Consider the following 16,804-nt stretch of genomic DNA (forward strand, 5'->3'; position numbering starts at 1 on the left):
TTGCGATCCAAGTCTAAACCTCTAAGAATAGATAAGTTAAATTTGGAATCAAAAATGTTAAGTTCTATTTGCGATTCCGAATTTAATTTCTAAAGAACACAATAGGTTGTTAGGAAAGGTTCAGGACTTGTACAAAATTTTTATACAGGGGAATCGGTACGATATTCCTAGTATCAACCAACAGCTCGGTGCATACCTTGTATGTTTGAGCGCCAGAAGCTCGGTACATGACCGAGCTGTGCTAACATCTACTTCATATAGGCTTGGCGATTCTTCCTCTAGGTCGGGAAAGGGGGTTGTCCGATCGGACGATAATACTAGGGTGTTGACCATCTTGACTTTGACCTCCACCATGTCATTAACCACCTTGCTAACCGGGCCCCTCTTCATCACCGGATCACTATAGTTTCTAAATTAGTTATATTATGTGCACATACTATATATACTAATTTTATATTTTCCTTATTTATTCTATTCATGCTTTGAAATTTATATTATACATTTTATATTCCATAATATATTATCTATATTTGATTTCTATATTAATTAGATGAATAATCTCTAAAAATTTATACATACTAAATTTTATCCCTAAATGTTAAGTCCTTTAATTCTTATATTCTAAGTTTTATTCATTTATAATTCACATATTATAGTTTCTTAATTATCATACACATGTTACCTTAAATTTATACTCTATAATATATATATATATATATATATTATTTATATTTCATTTCCATTATGATTAGATGGATAATTTATACACATAAATTATATAAATGCTAAGTTTTTATATATATTTGCATCTTACTACTTTCTTAATATAATTCCTAAATCTAAATTTTCTATTTATAGACTAACCTAATTAGTTATATCTATTTATGTAAGCAAATTCTTAATTAAATCAAATGAGCTATTGCAATTAACCCAATAAATGTCCTTAATTAAATAAATTTGAAATTTAATTAAATTATAATTTAATCTAATAAATATATTTAATTAAATAAATTTGAAATCTAATTAAATTATAATTAATCCAATAAATCCACTTAATTAAATAAATCTAAATTATGATTAAATTATAATTTAATCCAATAAATATTCTTAATTAAATAAGTGGTTTCAGACACTACAACTATTTTTCTAATTTGCCCCTTTTGAAATCTATAATACCAATTTAGAATATCTAAAATTTAAGCATGCAAAATTTTTAAATTTTCTATTTGTTCCTTTAAATTAGCATTTTCAATATTTCAAGATCCTTTATTAAGCAAGATTTTACTAAGATTCTTTTTATTTCTAAATTCTCTTTTTTTAATTTTTTTTTTAATTTGCACATTAATTTAGACATTGATTTAATACCATAATAGAGTTGATCAAGAGGTAAGAGGCATACCTCACTTACCATGCCAAATCTGAAGCTTGATTCTCCCCCCACTTTGCTGCATTCATCTGATGTTGCTCCTCCTTCATCGATGCTGGCTTCTGAGGTGCTTGGTTCTTCGTGACTAGCCATTAGTGCTAGTTCAACATATTCTTCTATTTCTAACTCAGATGATAAACTTTTGTCCCAAGTGGTCTTGATATTCTTGTACTTGTTTTTCTTAGGCCCTTTCCCTTTTTTCTTTTAAAGCTCCGGGCAGTCCTCCTTTATGTGTCCTTTTTGACACTGGTAGCATCGAACCTTTCTTCTATTTCTTGAATTTTTCTGTTATGTATTTCTTTAAATTTGTTAGATTTAAAAAACTTTTTAAATTTATTTACCATATAAGCTTCTTAGTCTCCTTCCAGATCTGAGTCTAACTCATGCTCATCCTTTTGGTGGCTTTTAGTGCTAGATTCTGGCTTGACTCTTTTGCTGTACCTGCACATCGAGTTTCATGTAATTCTAAAGTTGAAAAAAGTTTCTCTAGGGTACCTAACTCTAGGCCCTTCAAGATGTAGTAGGCGTCTATGATCGAAGTCCATTCTGGAGTTCTGGGAAAAGCATTGAGTGTGTAGCGTACTAAGTCCTGGTTAATTACCGTTTCGCTAAGGTTGACTAGTCCGATGATCAACTCTTTGATTTCCGCATGTAGTTGGGCTACCTTCTCACCTTTTTTTTAAACGGATATTCGTTAGCTTGCTCTAAAGGATGTCCCGTTGTGCAAGCTTCGCTTCGAATGCTCCTTTGTGGAGTTCCAGGAACTTCTCCCAAAGATCATTTGCTGATGTGTAGCTTCCGATGTGATTTACTTCTTGAGGCAGTAATACACTTAATAAGTGATATTCCGCTCTACAGTTGGCTACAAAATCACTTTGCTCCTTTTTCGTCCAGAGGTACTCTTCTTTATCTATACCTTGATGACCTTGGGAAATTACAAAATAGTACTTAATTATTAAAAGAATTTCAAAGTTGGTTTTTAGGAAAACCACCATTTGGTGTTTCTAGTGTGTGAACTCCCCCTCGAATTTTACCAAAATGAGGCTTGGTCCGCCCATTGATTTCTTTGCTTCGATCGGCAGTTAGTTCTTCTGAAGCTCTCTCGCTCTGATACCAATTGTTAGTCCCCTAGTGGTCGGCTAGAGAGGGGTGAATAACCTTGAAAAGGCACGAATACCCTTTCTTGATCTTCAGGCTAAGTTAGACAAACACTTGTATAATAACAAAAAGTAAATGCATAAATTAAAAATAGAGGTAAGAGTGTTTACTAGGTTTGCAATCAGAGGATTACTAATCCTAGACAAATGAAGCTCACTAAAAACTCCTTTGCGCAGAGTAGCCTCTTTACAACGTTGACAACTCACAAAAGTAGTAGAATAGAAAGAGAATTCGTTTTCAAGTGTTGTTGTTCAACTACTAAAATCAAGGCTATATTTATAGCATTGATCCGGACGCCTGGAAGGGTTCTGAGTGCCTGGGATGAATAAAATTTTATCCACAGTGCAATGGATCACGATAGCTCGTGTTTCGATAAGTTTTCTGGTCCGGGCGCCTGGACCAAGTCCTGGAGCCGGTACCAGGCTGAACTAGCTCAACCAGGGCACGAGCGCGAGGAGCCCTAGCTAGCCTTGGGGGTCTGGGTGCCCGGACCAAAGTCAATAGTTCTGTTGGCTTTTTCGTCCGAGCTCTGGCTTTAGCTCTGCTCGCTTGGGTGATTTCGGCCATCCGGAATATGGCTCACCTGGACCCATTTTTCGACCTTCTCGAGCAACCTTTCGCTTTGACTTCTCGTCCCTAAAAAATGTCATGCGCCTACTTCTCGTCTGCAAGCGTACTCTTCCACAACATCTCATCCCTCTGACGCACCGAGCTCCTCGGCTCTCTTCCGTGCCATCCATCTCGCTAGCTATGTTTTTTGCTCGACCTCCTGTGCTCCTAAGTTCTTGCACACTTAGACACAAGAATCAAAACACAACATGACCTTACTTGACTTGGTTGATCACAACAAAATCTCCATGGGGTACTTACAATATCCACGACTGCTCGAACCCAAGTCAATAGTCCAAGCACCCGAAGGGGTCTGGGTGCCCGAAGGTGGATAAACTTCACGGATGAAGTTTTGACAAGAGATCGCCACATGAACAATGGTCTATGCGCTCAGAATGGGTCTATATAAAGACCTTCGACTAGCAGCTTCAGGACAACAATTGTTACAAGTTTCATTCTTGCACGCTGCTCCGAAAAAGCTTCGAAGACACCGAAAGGCTACTCCGAAGTTCAAATTTCCTTTCTGTTTGTTGGAAATATTTGTATTTTAGTTCTTTTATTAAATCTTTTGTAACTCATTTTTGAACTGATAGTGATTGCCCAACAAAAATACTCGACTAGTGTGGGCTTTGGAGTAGGAGTCGTCAAAGACTCTGAACCATGTAAAAAACTACTTTGTTAGCGCTTGGTTTTGTTTTCTCCTTTCCTTCTCCTCATTTTTATTTTCGCTGCATAACTTATTATTAATCGTGATTTTTCAATGATCGCTATTCACCCTTCTCTAGCGACTTTATGATCTAATACATACATGTGACCATCTTACAAAGGCATCAATTAGAATCATAAAATATTTAAATACTCCACATGGTGGGTGAATATGCCCACATATATCACCTTTTATATGTTCCAGAAATGCAGGGGATTCAATTCCAGCTTTAGATGGCGAAGACCGCATAATAAGTTTTCCTTGAGAACAAGCAGCACATGAGAATTCATTAAATTAAAGAATCTTCTGGTTCTTTAATGGGTGTCCATGTGAATTCTTGATAATTTTTTAAAATATTGTAGAACCAGGATGTCCCAACCGGTTATGCCAAAATATAAAATCATTTAAATGAGTAAACTTCGGGTTTACTATTGCATTTATTTCTACTCCATATATTAGTGTAGTGCAAACAAGATAAGAAAGTGAGTAATCTTTCATATACATGTTTCTTACCCAACACTAATTTTGTAATATAGAGATATTCAATATTCTCATCATGTGTCTTAATGTAATATCCATTTTGACGAATATCTTTAAAACTTAGCAAATTTCTTTGAGTCTTAAGATAGAACAATGTATTGTCAATAACAAATTTTGTTCCTCTAAATAATGATATATTAGCTCTTCCAGAACCTTCAATAATATTTGTACTACCAGATATTGTATTAACATTACTTTCACTCATTTCTAAATAAGAAAAATATTTTTTTCTTTCTGAATATAGAATGTATCGTTGTACTATCAATAAGGCATAAATCTTCATTATTGAATCCAAAAGCCATGATATTCTTCATTAAAACAAAAAAAATACATAATGAGAAACAACTAAAAGATTACTAAAGAAATATAATAACAAATGAACCAATTTATTTTAAAATATTTGATTAATTTAGACATTTCCATAAATATCTTTATTTATAATTAAATTATTGGTCCCTCCATCAGGGTTTGTAAAGAAATTAGAAACATCCAAATGTGTTGTCATAGAAGGAGCAACAATTGTGTTATTGTCTTGAAAGACAACATTTGTCTATATATCTTTTGCTTTGCCCTTTAAAGAGGCTTGGTAGAGATCAGTAAAGTATTTTGGCGTATGACAAGTACGTGACCAATGTCCTTTCATACCACATCTATAACATGAATTTTTTTATTTCTTTTTGTCATTATCTTGTCCACTTTAGACCCTTTTACCATTATCATTTGTCAACTTTTGGTGGACATTATTGTTAACTCACTTCTGGTGAGTTGTTGTATTTCTTTTATTATAATCATTATGACTTTCTTGAAATTGATCATTTCCATGTCTGAGATCATGACCATGATGAAATTTGTGTATGTGCTATCATTTATTATTTTTACCAGTTATCTCATTCACTTTAGGGAATGGACTAGCACCAGTTGAACGAGTCTCATGATTTTTCATCAAAAGCTCATTATTTTGCTCAGCCACAATAAGACATGCACTCAACTCTGAATATTTCTTGAAACCTTTCTCTCTATATTGCTTCTACAGGAGCATGTTAGATGCATGAAAGCTAGAATATGCTTTTTCCAACATATCTTCATTAGTAATTTTTTCACCACATAATTTTAATATTGAGTTAATTCTAAACATAGCTGAATTATATTCACTTACATATTTAAAATCTTGTAAACGTAAATGAATCCATTCATAATGAGCATTTGGAAGAATCATGGTTTTATAATGACTATACCTTTCTTTCAAATTATTCCATAGCTCAAGTGAATCTTTCATTGTCAAATATTCCATTTTCAAACCTTCATGAAGATGGTGACGAATGAATATCATTGCTTTTACACGATTTTATAAATATTTCTTATTTCCATCTTTTATGGTGTCTTCAAGACCCATAGCATCCAAATGAATTTTCACATCCAAAATCCATGATAGATAATTTTTTCCCTAAATGTCAAGAGCCACAAACTCTTAACTTTGAAAGATTGGACATAGTGAGAATCAGGGGCGGATCCAGAGATAATTTCTAGTGAAGGCTAACAGAATTTTTGTTATGAAGGCTAAAAAAAAGGATGAAGACAATGAAGACGGAAGTTTCTTCTTCCTCATTTCCCTAGAGTCCTAATCAGAGAGTGGAGAAACATAATTCAACAAGATTAAGATACAGAGTTTGATCCATAAATCTCAATTAGTTTAAAGTACCAACTTGGTAATACTGGTAGAAAATAGCCATGTCAAACAAAGCTTGCTTTGAGGAAAGAAATCGTAGGTTTCTAGTTGTTAAGTTACTGAAAGGGGAACTTTTTCCATAGTATCTATGCTCTAGAGAAACCAAAGCCGCACCAAATTTTTTTGCTAGTACCTACACATTCCACCAAATTCTTGTCAAGAAGATCAATGATACAAGATAGCATACAACCAATGGAGGTTATAAAATACACCTAATATAGTTAAATGTGTGTGTATATATATATATATACCCAGAGAAGAAGGTGTTGATCGGGAAGCGCAGACCGACCAAAAATTGGTCTTTGAAAAAAGTAAGGTAGCCATCCTGCAACATATGTGGTCGTGCATATGCAATGGGAATGATTATTTGGTAGTCATCGGGAATATTGTAGGACATTTGCAGCTGCATTATTTCGTCGCCATTAAAATCGGACTTGGTAGATGTATACCACAAGTCGACCATAGGCGAGGGAGGAGGAGAAGAGGGGGCCATGGAGAAACAGCGAAAAGTAGAAGCGAAAGTGTCGACGAAAATCAAGAAGTGGATGAAGAACAAGGGGAGAAAAAGCTTATTGCGAAATATCGCCGGTGAGGAACGACGATGTAAAATACCGAAAATAGGCGAGTATTGGTAAGAGAATTTTTTGGAATTTTTGAAAATTTTCTGGGAATTTTTCGGAGATCGTATGGATGAGTTTACGGGGATAAAACTGGGCCCCGGGAAAACATGTTTAAGGTACCCCATTTAAGTGAGGAAAAGTTATTTTTCTTTTCCTTTTTATTTGCTTTTTCTTTTACTCTTATTTCTTTCCTCCTCCGTGCGTGCCCTAATCCTTGACGCCGTCTCCTCCTAGCCGGCGCCGCACTTCCCCTCCTCCATTTCTCTCTTCCTCCGCCGGTTCTCCCATTCCTCTTCCTCTCCTGGCCGACGCTGTTTGAGCCCTAGCCATCTTCTCGGTCGCGGCTTCTCCACTCGACGGCGTCGCCAACCGCAGTGCCGCCTGCCTCCTCCAGCCGCTGTGCCCTAGATTTTTCTTGCTGTCGGCCGAGACTTCTTCCTGCACGATCCAGCGTAGCGACGCCAAGCGATTGCCGGCCGCCTCCTCTATGCTCGTGCCTTTGCTAGTCACCGGCGCCTGTTGCCCCTCGCTGTGGAGACTACCACAGCCGACGCCGATCACCGACCACAGGAGCTCCAGCGCCGCACCGTGCCCTAGCTTCCTCTCCTCTGCCGCCCCTCTTCTTGTTCTCTGCACTGTGCGCCGCCACCCTGGTTGACTCGGTTGCCCTAGATCGCTGGAAAACCAGAAGCTGGAGAAGATGACAACAAGCGCCAGTAATTTGACAGTGGGATTGAAGGTGAGAGTTTAGGATTTGGTTTTTGATTTTTGTGCTTGTTTCGTGTACTGCTGTGAGCAGCACTGTGTGGGATGGAATTGTTGTGCTAATTGAGAATGGTGGTCTCTGGTTGTAGAGTCTTGGTCACCAGCAGCGGCTACTCCTTTCGGCGACACTATCCCTAGTTGCGGATCAACAGCGGCTATGAATTGAGGTATAGTGTAGTAAATTTTGATACATAATTAATTAGGGTTATGTATTGAATTAGGGATAATTGAATTTGGAGTGGATTGCTAATTTAGAGATATGGGTTTGGTGGACAGCAGCCGTTGGAGTTCATATGAGTGGAATATATGGATCAGGACTGATTCTTGGAGGTAATTTGATCATCGTAATTCCGGCCTTGGATCAGTGGTGGTTTATCCCAATTTGGGTAAGTTACTATGGTTGATTATGCTCATGGCAAGTCCTAATTCGAATGTATTAGTTAGAATCGATTGAGGAGTTAAATGATCCAATTAGGGTTTATAATTGGATCTGGATTTTCGTTAGCTTCTCGAGGATTTGATTTAGCTAATTTATTTATATGTAATTAGCTAAATCTGGATACTATGTGTCACAGGACTTTGACGCGAGACGAGCATCTCGACGTTGGATTTGATTGGATTGGACCTGCTATTTGGAGGCGGGTACCTCTTGACTTATCTTTTATGATATTGTCTTTGGATATGCATAGTATTTTATAACTACAAGCAATGAACATGTTTGTCTTTGGTATGTCACTGTTTGATATCCATAGCATGTTAGGTTTATCGCCTGTGACGTATCCGTGCTTATATCATGTGATTTATTGCCATGAGTACTGTATTACCATGAGTATCTTAGTTTCTAGAATAAGTGACATACCATGTTTTACTGAGGTTAGGACTAGGCTTCTGGACTTTTGGTTTCAGTCATGTGTATCGAGATTATCTGATACTTAGGTTTTATGCCGTGACTGACTTGTGTACCTCTATTTATATCTCATATATGATTCGTGTACCTAGACTCTGATTCTTTGATCTGTGTATATTGTTGGTACATATGTTATGGAAGGAGGATATGTTTAGGATCTAGGTTGTTATAACATAGAGGATCTGTATACCCTAGATTCGTGGATTGACCTATTGATACTGTGGTACCCATATTATGTATATATGGATTTTTCTATGCTGATCAGGATATTCCATACTTATTATGTTCAGGACATAGGTTTTTGATATTCTATCTGACCTGTGTACTATAGATTTTGGTATGTGACCATCGCTTTTACAGTACCCATTTTGTATGTATGGATATGGTTATGTTGATCAGTTTTTGCTATGCATAGTGACATGCATCATGATTGCATGCTGTGCGATTGTCGGCTCCACTATGGTTGAGCCCATCGCCAGTTACATGTACTGCACACACCCCCACTCATGGTTTAGTGGTATATCAGACAGGTGTGTGGCGGTTCTTGGCTCCGTTGGTCCGAGGACCCGTGAGGTAGCCTCGCCTGTTTGGCTCGGCATTTAGTGTAGCAACAGTAGTGGCCGTGACGGTGGACTCTGCTTGGCTCCGTTGGTCGGTGACTCAGCGTGGTAGAGATACCTCCCGTCATCGTGTACCGGAGTTGAGAGCATTGAGCTCCCCATTTATGATTTGGGGTCACGGGACAGGAGTGACAACATCCGTCCACTCGGTCACTCATCGAGAGCAGTGACTACACAGTTGTCATAACCCTACCCATTCGATCTCACCATTTGAGTGTGAGATGACTGACTGGCGTGTTGACAGCGCATCATTAGCATCATATGCATTGATGCATTTATATTCTTATGATTGTGTTTGCTGCATTTGGTTGCTGCATTTTGGTTGGATGCATACTTTTGACCTGCATACAGGATTATTGACACTTTCGGTTTGACGACCTTTTTGTCTGGATAGGAGTTCCTGGTGAGTACAGCTTCCTCAGTTACCTTTCGGTTTTGCCTATTCCCTATATATATGATTAGGAAGCTGTATTCCATGTTTGTTGCTGTTAGATATATCTTACTACTCATGTCCAGTGGTATTCGCTGAGTTGTTGAACTCACCCCCGTTGATACTATCTTTTTCAGGTACCAGGTTGGTTTTGGTGTCGCTTGGAGTATCCTGTCTGCTGGTCCCCACGTCACATCAGAGGACTTATCGGTTTCACGTATGTTTTGTTTGTTTTATGTATCAGTTTGTTTAGCTATGTACTCTGGTTTTATTTTTGGAGTGTTGACGTTGTTATGTGGTATTTTGTATTTATGTTATTGGTTTTGTAAGTCTAGCCGGCTAGCAGTTTTGTGTTTTGGTTTTGGTACAGCCGAGTGGGTTGCTTTATTTTTAACTGCGTGGTTGTGTCAGCCAGAGGCTGAATTTGATATTAACTGCGTGGTGTTTGTTTTCTTTTATTGTTATTATTCCAGCCGCATGTGGCTGAGGTATATAGTGCTTGTAGAAAAGTTTCATATTGTCCGCCGTACAGGGGAGATGCTGCCGAAATTTCTTCGGACAGAGACTCCTCTGGGGCGTGACAATTTAGTGGTATCAGAGCAGGTATACGATACTTGCTATGTGTTCTGGATTTTCGAGATTTGTCTGATATCAATTTATTTGGTATCAGAGATCGACTTACGTGTCTTATTTTTCCGGTGTTTCGGATTTTGTGTTTTGGTCTTCTCGATGTGACTTTTTGGATTTTGGGACCTGGCAGCAGCAGGACATCTCCAAGCTATAGGAGGTATGTTGGTATACTGTTATCCTTCTATTTAGTTAGAGTATGCATTGTTGACTGTGAGAATTATGACACTTTGTATCTGGTATCTGTCTGATGTTGTAGCCATATTACATGTGAGGGATTACAGTTTCTGGTGATTTATTATATCATACACCAGTAGTATTTAGCTTCTGTTATTACTAGTTGTTTAGCAGATTGAGGCACATACCAGCCTTTGCTTTTATTAGCTGGGTAGAGGATAGAATCTATATCATTATGTTGACCTAGCCAGTAGTATAACATGTTATCTTAGTTAATTTCATCCGTAGATAATTGATTTATTCTTGTTAGATCGGTCAGTAGAAGATAGATTGATGTATGTTGACTTAGGTAGTCGTAGATTGATATACCTTAGTAGCTTATGGAGGATTTAGGTATTCTTGATTAGTTAATAGATGACCGATTTAGCTTTATTGGTCCGATCTGAATCTTTGGGTAGTTTGTGCTTAGTTTGGTATCTAAAGCACATTTGAGTACATGTTTTGTACTGATGTGGAAAAGACTGAGTTGATCGTATATCAGTGTCGATTTTGGTCAGTCTATGGAGGATCGATGTATCATATTCTATGGATACTTTAATTTTAGACTGTATGTACCTAATTGGATAACTTAGAAGGTGACATATGATTTGTGTGATAGATTGGATTAAATATGTTGATTATGCATATATATGAAGTGTACATATGATTGTTATGAGTTGAAGGAGTTCTATGATGGATAGTTCATTTGTGGATAGTGTGGGTATTCCCATCTAGATATGGTTATTGTAGGTTCCTTGTGGATTATAGCTTCTTAGTTAGCTGTACGTGTCTGATTGACATATCTGGGGTATCTTGTTGATTTTTTTGTGATTTGTGAATGCACCTGGGTTTTAGTATGCCTTATTGGAAGTATACGTTGATTATACTCTTGGCATGTGTGTATATATGTCAGGTGAGTGTTGTTTGAGGTGTATTGTCGATTATACCTATATTGATATGTGCACACGGGTTCGGTATGCATTGTTGGAGGTATCACGGTGATTTATATCTATGATGTGAGTATTTTTGGTGTGTACTAATCGGAGGATTATGTCGATCATACATATGTTGTGTGTGCACGTGTGTCAGATGTATGATTGGTAGCATCATGATGATTCTACCTATGTTAAATGTAGAATATTAAATGTCTACATTATGATATTGGTCGTTTTACCCTGTCAACTAATTCTCCCATTAGTGGGTGACTGACCCACTAGGAGGATGATAGGGTTGACTATGGATTTGATTTGCTTATTGGGTGGTTATACCCTAGGCTAACCACAGTGATCTGTGGTAGAGAGATCTCGTGCAGTCTCTAGCTAGATAGTTAGGTGCCTTGGACACTTATGTATTGTTGGTGGTGGAGCATTGCTCCCACACATGTTATGGATTGTCTGTGGTGGAGCGTTACTCCCACCTATTGCGGATTGCTTATAGCGGAGCATTGCTCCCATATCTATTGCAGATACATTTTCGGATTATTTGTGGTGGAGCGTTGCTCCCACATATGGAGGATTTCTGGTGGTAGAGCGTTGCTCCCACATTTGTGGTATTTCGTGTGATGGAGCGTTGCTCTCACACTAGAGGATCTTTTCCTTGGTGATTTATGTTATTAGTGGGTGACCAGATCTGTTTATTGTTGAGGATCTTATGGTTAGGAATGTCTGTGATACAGACATGATGTGTCTTGGTTTTACCATTTGAGCTTACGAAACCCTAGATGTTGTCATGGACTCGATGATTTGGGTATCCCTAGAATGTTTGGATCGGTTTCCATTGTCGTTGTTGACGATATTGTGATTTATTACGGATCTGAGGTGAGTCAAGTACACCACCTTCGCATAGTTCTAGAGATGTTTCGACGAGAACATCTATATGTGAAGATCAGTAGTATGTATTTTGGTTTTTCTTCTGTGAGATATTTGAGACACACGGTCACCAGTAGGAGTGTACCGTGGTTACACAGGAGATAGAGGATGTTACTGTTGGGAGTAGACGGAGTCTATAGAAGAGGCTCGCAACTTCCTTTGTTTGGCTGATATTTCCGGAGATGCGTTGAGGATTTCTCACGGATTGTTATGCTATTGACACACTTGACCAGGAAAAGCGTGAAGTTTACGTGGTTCGAGGACTACAATACCAGCTTCTAGGAGCTAAAGCGGAGACCAGTGTCGGCTTCGATTTTGGTTTTTTCCTTTTGGAGAGAACGGATTCGTGATTTATACCGACGCATCTCTACAGGATTTGGCGCTGTTTTGATGCAGCACGACACGGTAGTCTTCTATGTTTTCGACAGTTGTAGGAGCATGAGTAGAACTACCAGTATATGACTTGTGGCTGACCGTCATTATTTTGTGCCTTGAAGATTTGGCAGCCTTATCTATACGGTGTTACATTTGAGATTCTCACGGACCATAAGAGTCTCAAATATTTGTTCACTTGGAAAGGAACCTAATCTCCGACAGAGGGGATGGATGGAGTTCCTGAAGGATTTTGATTGTACCATTAGCTATCACCCAGAGAGAGAGCTAATGTGGTTGCCGATGCACATAGCCGGAAGTATAGAGGGACTGTAGCTTACCACCGAGTTGTGGTCACATACTTGATTCAGGGTTTCTCCGAGTTAGACCTTGAGGAGCAGGGACAGACAGAATAGAGTATTCTTGTTACCATAGTTGCTCAGTCGTTGATCAGGACGAGGATCCGAGAGACCCAGGTTGGTGATCAGCATTTGCAATTTATTAGCAGCCAGATAGCTCCGGGCAGCAGACCGAGTTCACACGAGACGAGGAGAGTATTATATACTCCCGAGGCAGATTGTGCGTACCTCAGTCTCATCCGGTCTTACAGGGGCTACTTCAGGAGACTCATCACTTTCGATTTGCGATCCACCCGGGCGATACTCGTATGTACCGAGATTGGAGGTGTTTCTATTGGTGGAACGACATGAAGGAAGACATCGCGGATTTTGTAGCTAGATGTCTTGTCTGTCAGCAGGTGAAGGCCGAGCATTAGAGATCTGCCGGCTTACTTTAGCAGATTTCTATTCCTGAGTGGAAATGAGAATAGATTATTATGGACTTTGTGGTGAGTTTGCCGAGGACATGACGAGGCCATGATGCGATTTGGGTAATCGTTGATTGATTAATCAAATTCGCGCACTTCTTAATGATCCGGAAAACTAATTCCTTGGATCGATTGACAAATCTGTATTGCCGAGAGGTCATCAGATTTCATGGTGTTCCTTTGAGTATTATTTCGGATAGAGACCCCGTTTCACGTTGTGATTGTGACAGAGTCTGCAGCAGGCCTTGGGCACGCAGCTCTGTTTTAGTACAACTTTCCATCCGCAGACAGATGGACAGTTAGAGCGGACTATTCAGACTCTAGAGGACTTGTTGAGGTCTTGTGTATTGGATTTTGGAGGCAGTTGGGAGGACCATTTGCCATGGGTAGAGTTCGTCTACAACAATGGTTTGCATTCGGCTATCCAAATGCCACCGTTTGAAGTGTTGTATGGTAGGCCTTGTCGGACACCCATCCTTTAGGATGAGGTTGGGAAGGCCCAGTTATTGGGACTTCATCGAGCTCAGCGTGAGGCAGAGTTGATCCGTGCTACTAGACCGGAAAGAGCGTCAGTTGCGGAACAAGACTATCCGGCTGGTTGATGTGGGATGACAGCATCATATAGACGAGGAGGCAACTTGGGAGCTCGAGGATATTATGTGAGCACGATACCCCATCTTTTCACTTGAGGTGTGTGATATTATTTACCGTTCAGCATTTTATACTCTTTACCTGTTGTTAGTATTTGCTGATGGTAGATAACGAAATTTGGGGACCAAATATTTATTAGTGGGGGAGAATGTAAAATACCGAAAATAGGCGAGTATTGATAAGAGAATTTTTCGGAATTTTTGAAAATTTTCTGGGAATTTTTCGGAGATCGTATGGATGAGTTTACGGGGATAAAACTGGGCCCTGGGAAAACATGTTTAAGGTACCCCATTTAAGTGAGGAAAAGTTATTTTTCTTTTCCTTTTTATTTGCTTTTTCTTTTACTCTTATTTCTTTCCTCCTCCGTGCGTGCCCTAATCCTTGACGCTGTCTCCTCCTAGCCGGCGCCGCACTTCCCCTCCTCCATTTCTCTCTTCCTCCGCCGGTTCTCCCATTCCTCTTCCTCTCCTGGCCGACGCCGTTTGAGCCCTAGCCATCTTCTCGGTCGCGGCTTCTCCACTCGACGGCGTCTCCAACCGCAGTGCCGCCTGCCTCCTCCAGCCGTTGTGCCCTAGATTTTTCTTGCTGCCGGCCGAGACTTCTTCCTGCACGATCCAGCGTAGCGACGCCAAGCGATTGCCGGCCGCCTCCTCTGTGCTCGTGCCTTTGCTAGTCACCGGCGCCTGTTGCCCCTCGCTGTGGAGACTACCACAGCCGACGCCGATCACCGACCACAGGAGCTCCAGCGCCGCACCGTGCCCTAGCTTCCTCTCCTCTGCCGCCCCTCTTCTTGTTCTCTGCACTGTGCGCCGCCACCCTGGTTGACTCGGTTGCCCTAGATCGCTGGAAAACCAGAAGCTGGAGAAGATGACAACAAGCGCCAGTAATTTGACAGTGGGATTGAAGGTGAGAGTTTAGGATTTGGTTTTTGATTTTTGTGCTTGTTTCGTGTACTGCTGTGAGCAGCACTGTGTGGGATGGAATTGTTGTGCTAATTGAGAATGGTGGTCTCTGGTTGTAGAGTCTTGGTCACCAGCAGCGGCTACTCCTTTCGGCGACACTATCCCTAGTTGCGGATCAACAGCGGCTGTGAATTGAGGTATAGTGTAGTAAATTTTGATACATAATTAATTAGGGTTATGTATTGAATTAGGGATAATTGAATTTGGAGTGGATTGCTAATTTAGAGATATGGGTTTGGTGGACAGCAGCCGTTGGAGTTCATATGAGTGGAATATATGGATCAGGACTGATTCTTGGAGGTAATTTGATCATGGTAATTCCGGCCTTGGATCAGTGGTGGTTTATCCCAATTTGGGTAAGTTACTATGGTTGATTATGCTCATGGCAAGTCCTAATTCGAATGTATTAGTTAGAATCGATTGAGGAGTTAAATGATCCAATTAGGGTTTATAATTGGATCTGGATTTTCGTTAGCTTCTCGAGGATTTGATTTAGCTAATTTATTTATATGTAATTAGCTAAATCTGGATACTATGTGTCACAGGACTTTGACGCGAGACGAGCATCTCGACGTTGGATTTGATTGGATTGGACCTGCTATTTGGAGGCGGGTACCTCTTGACTTATCTTTTATGATATTGTCTTTGGATATGCATAGTATTTTATAACTACAAGCAATGAACATGTTTGTCTTTGGTATGTCACTGTTTGATATCCATAGCATGTTAGGTTTATCGCCTGTGACGTATCCGTGCTTATATCATGTGATTTATTGCCATGAGTACTGTATTACCATGAGTATCTTAGTTTCTAGAATAAGTGACATACCATGTTTTACTGAGGTTAGGACTAGGTTCTGGACTTTTGGTTTCAGTCATGTGTATCGAGATTATCGATACTTAGGTTTTATGTCATGACTTGTGTACCTCTATTTATATCTCATATATGATTCGTGTACCTAGACTCTGATTCTTTGATCTGTGTATATTGTTGGTACATATGTTATGGAAGGAGGATATGTTTAGGATCTAGGTTGTTATAACATAGAGGATCTGTATACCCTAGATTCGTGGATTGACCTATTGATACTGTGGTACCCATATTATGTATATATGGATTTTTCTATGCTGATCAGGATATTCCATACTTATTATGTTCAGGACATAGGTTTTTGATATTCTATCTGACCTGTGTACTATAGATTTTGGTATGTGACCATCGCTTTTACAGTACCCATTTTGTATGTATGGATATGGTTATGTTGATCAGTTTTTGCTATGCATAGTGACATGCATCATGATTGCATGCTGTGCGATTGTCGGCTCCACTATGGTTGAGCCCATCGCCAGTTACATGTACTGCACACACCCCCACTCATGGTTTAGTGGTATATCAGACAGGTGTGTGGCGGTTCTGCTGTTTGGCTCCGTTGGTCTGAGGACCCAGCGAGGTAGCCGGCAGTCAGTTCCGCTCTGTTTGGCTCCGCTGGCATTTAGTGTAGCAGCGTAGTAGCCGGCAGACGGTGGACTCTGTTTGGCTCCGTTGGTCAGGTGACTCAGCGTGGTAGCCGGCAGAGATACCTCCCCGTCATCGTGTACCGGGAGTTGAGAGCATTGAGCTCCCCCATTTATGATTTGGGGTCACAGGACAGGACAACATCCGTCCACTCGGTCACTCATCGGGAGCAGTGACGACAGCATAGCCCTACCCATTCGATCTCACCATTTGAGTGTGAGATGACTGACTGGGGTGACCAGGACGCATCATTAGCATC

Source organism: Zingiber officinale, chromosome 7A (genome assembly GCF_018446385.1).
Source record: "Zingiber officinale cultivar Zhangliang chromosome 7A, Zo_v1.1, whole genome shotgun sequence".
Classification (NCBI taxonomy): Eukaryota; Viridiplantae; Streptophyta; class Magnoliopsida; order Zingiberales; family Zingiberaceae; genus Zingiber; species Zingiber officinale.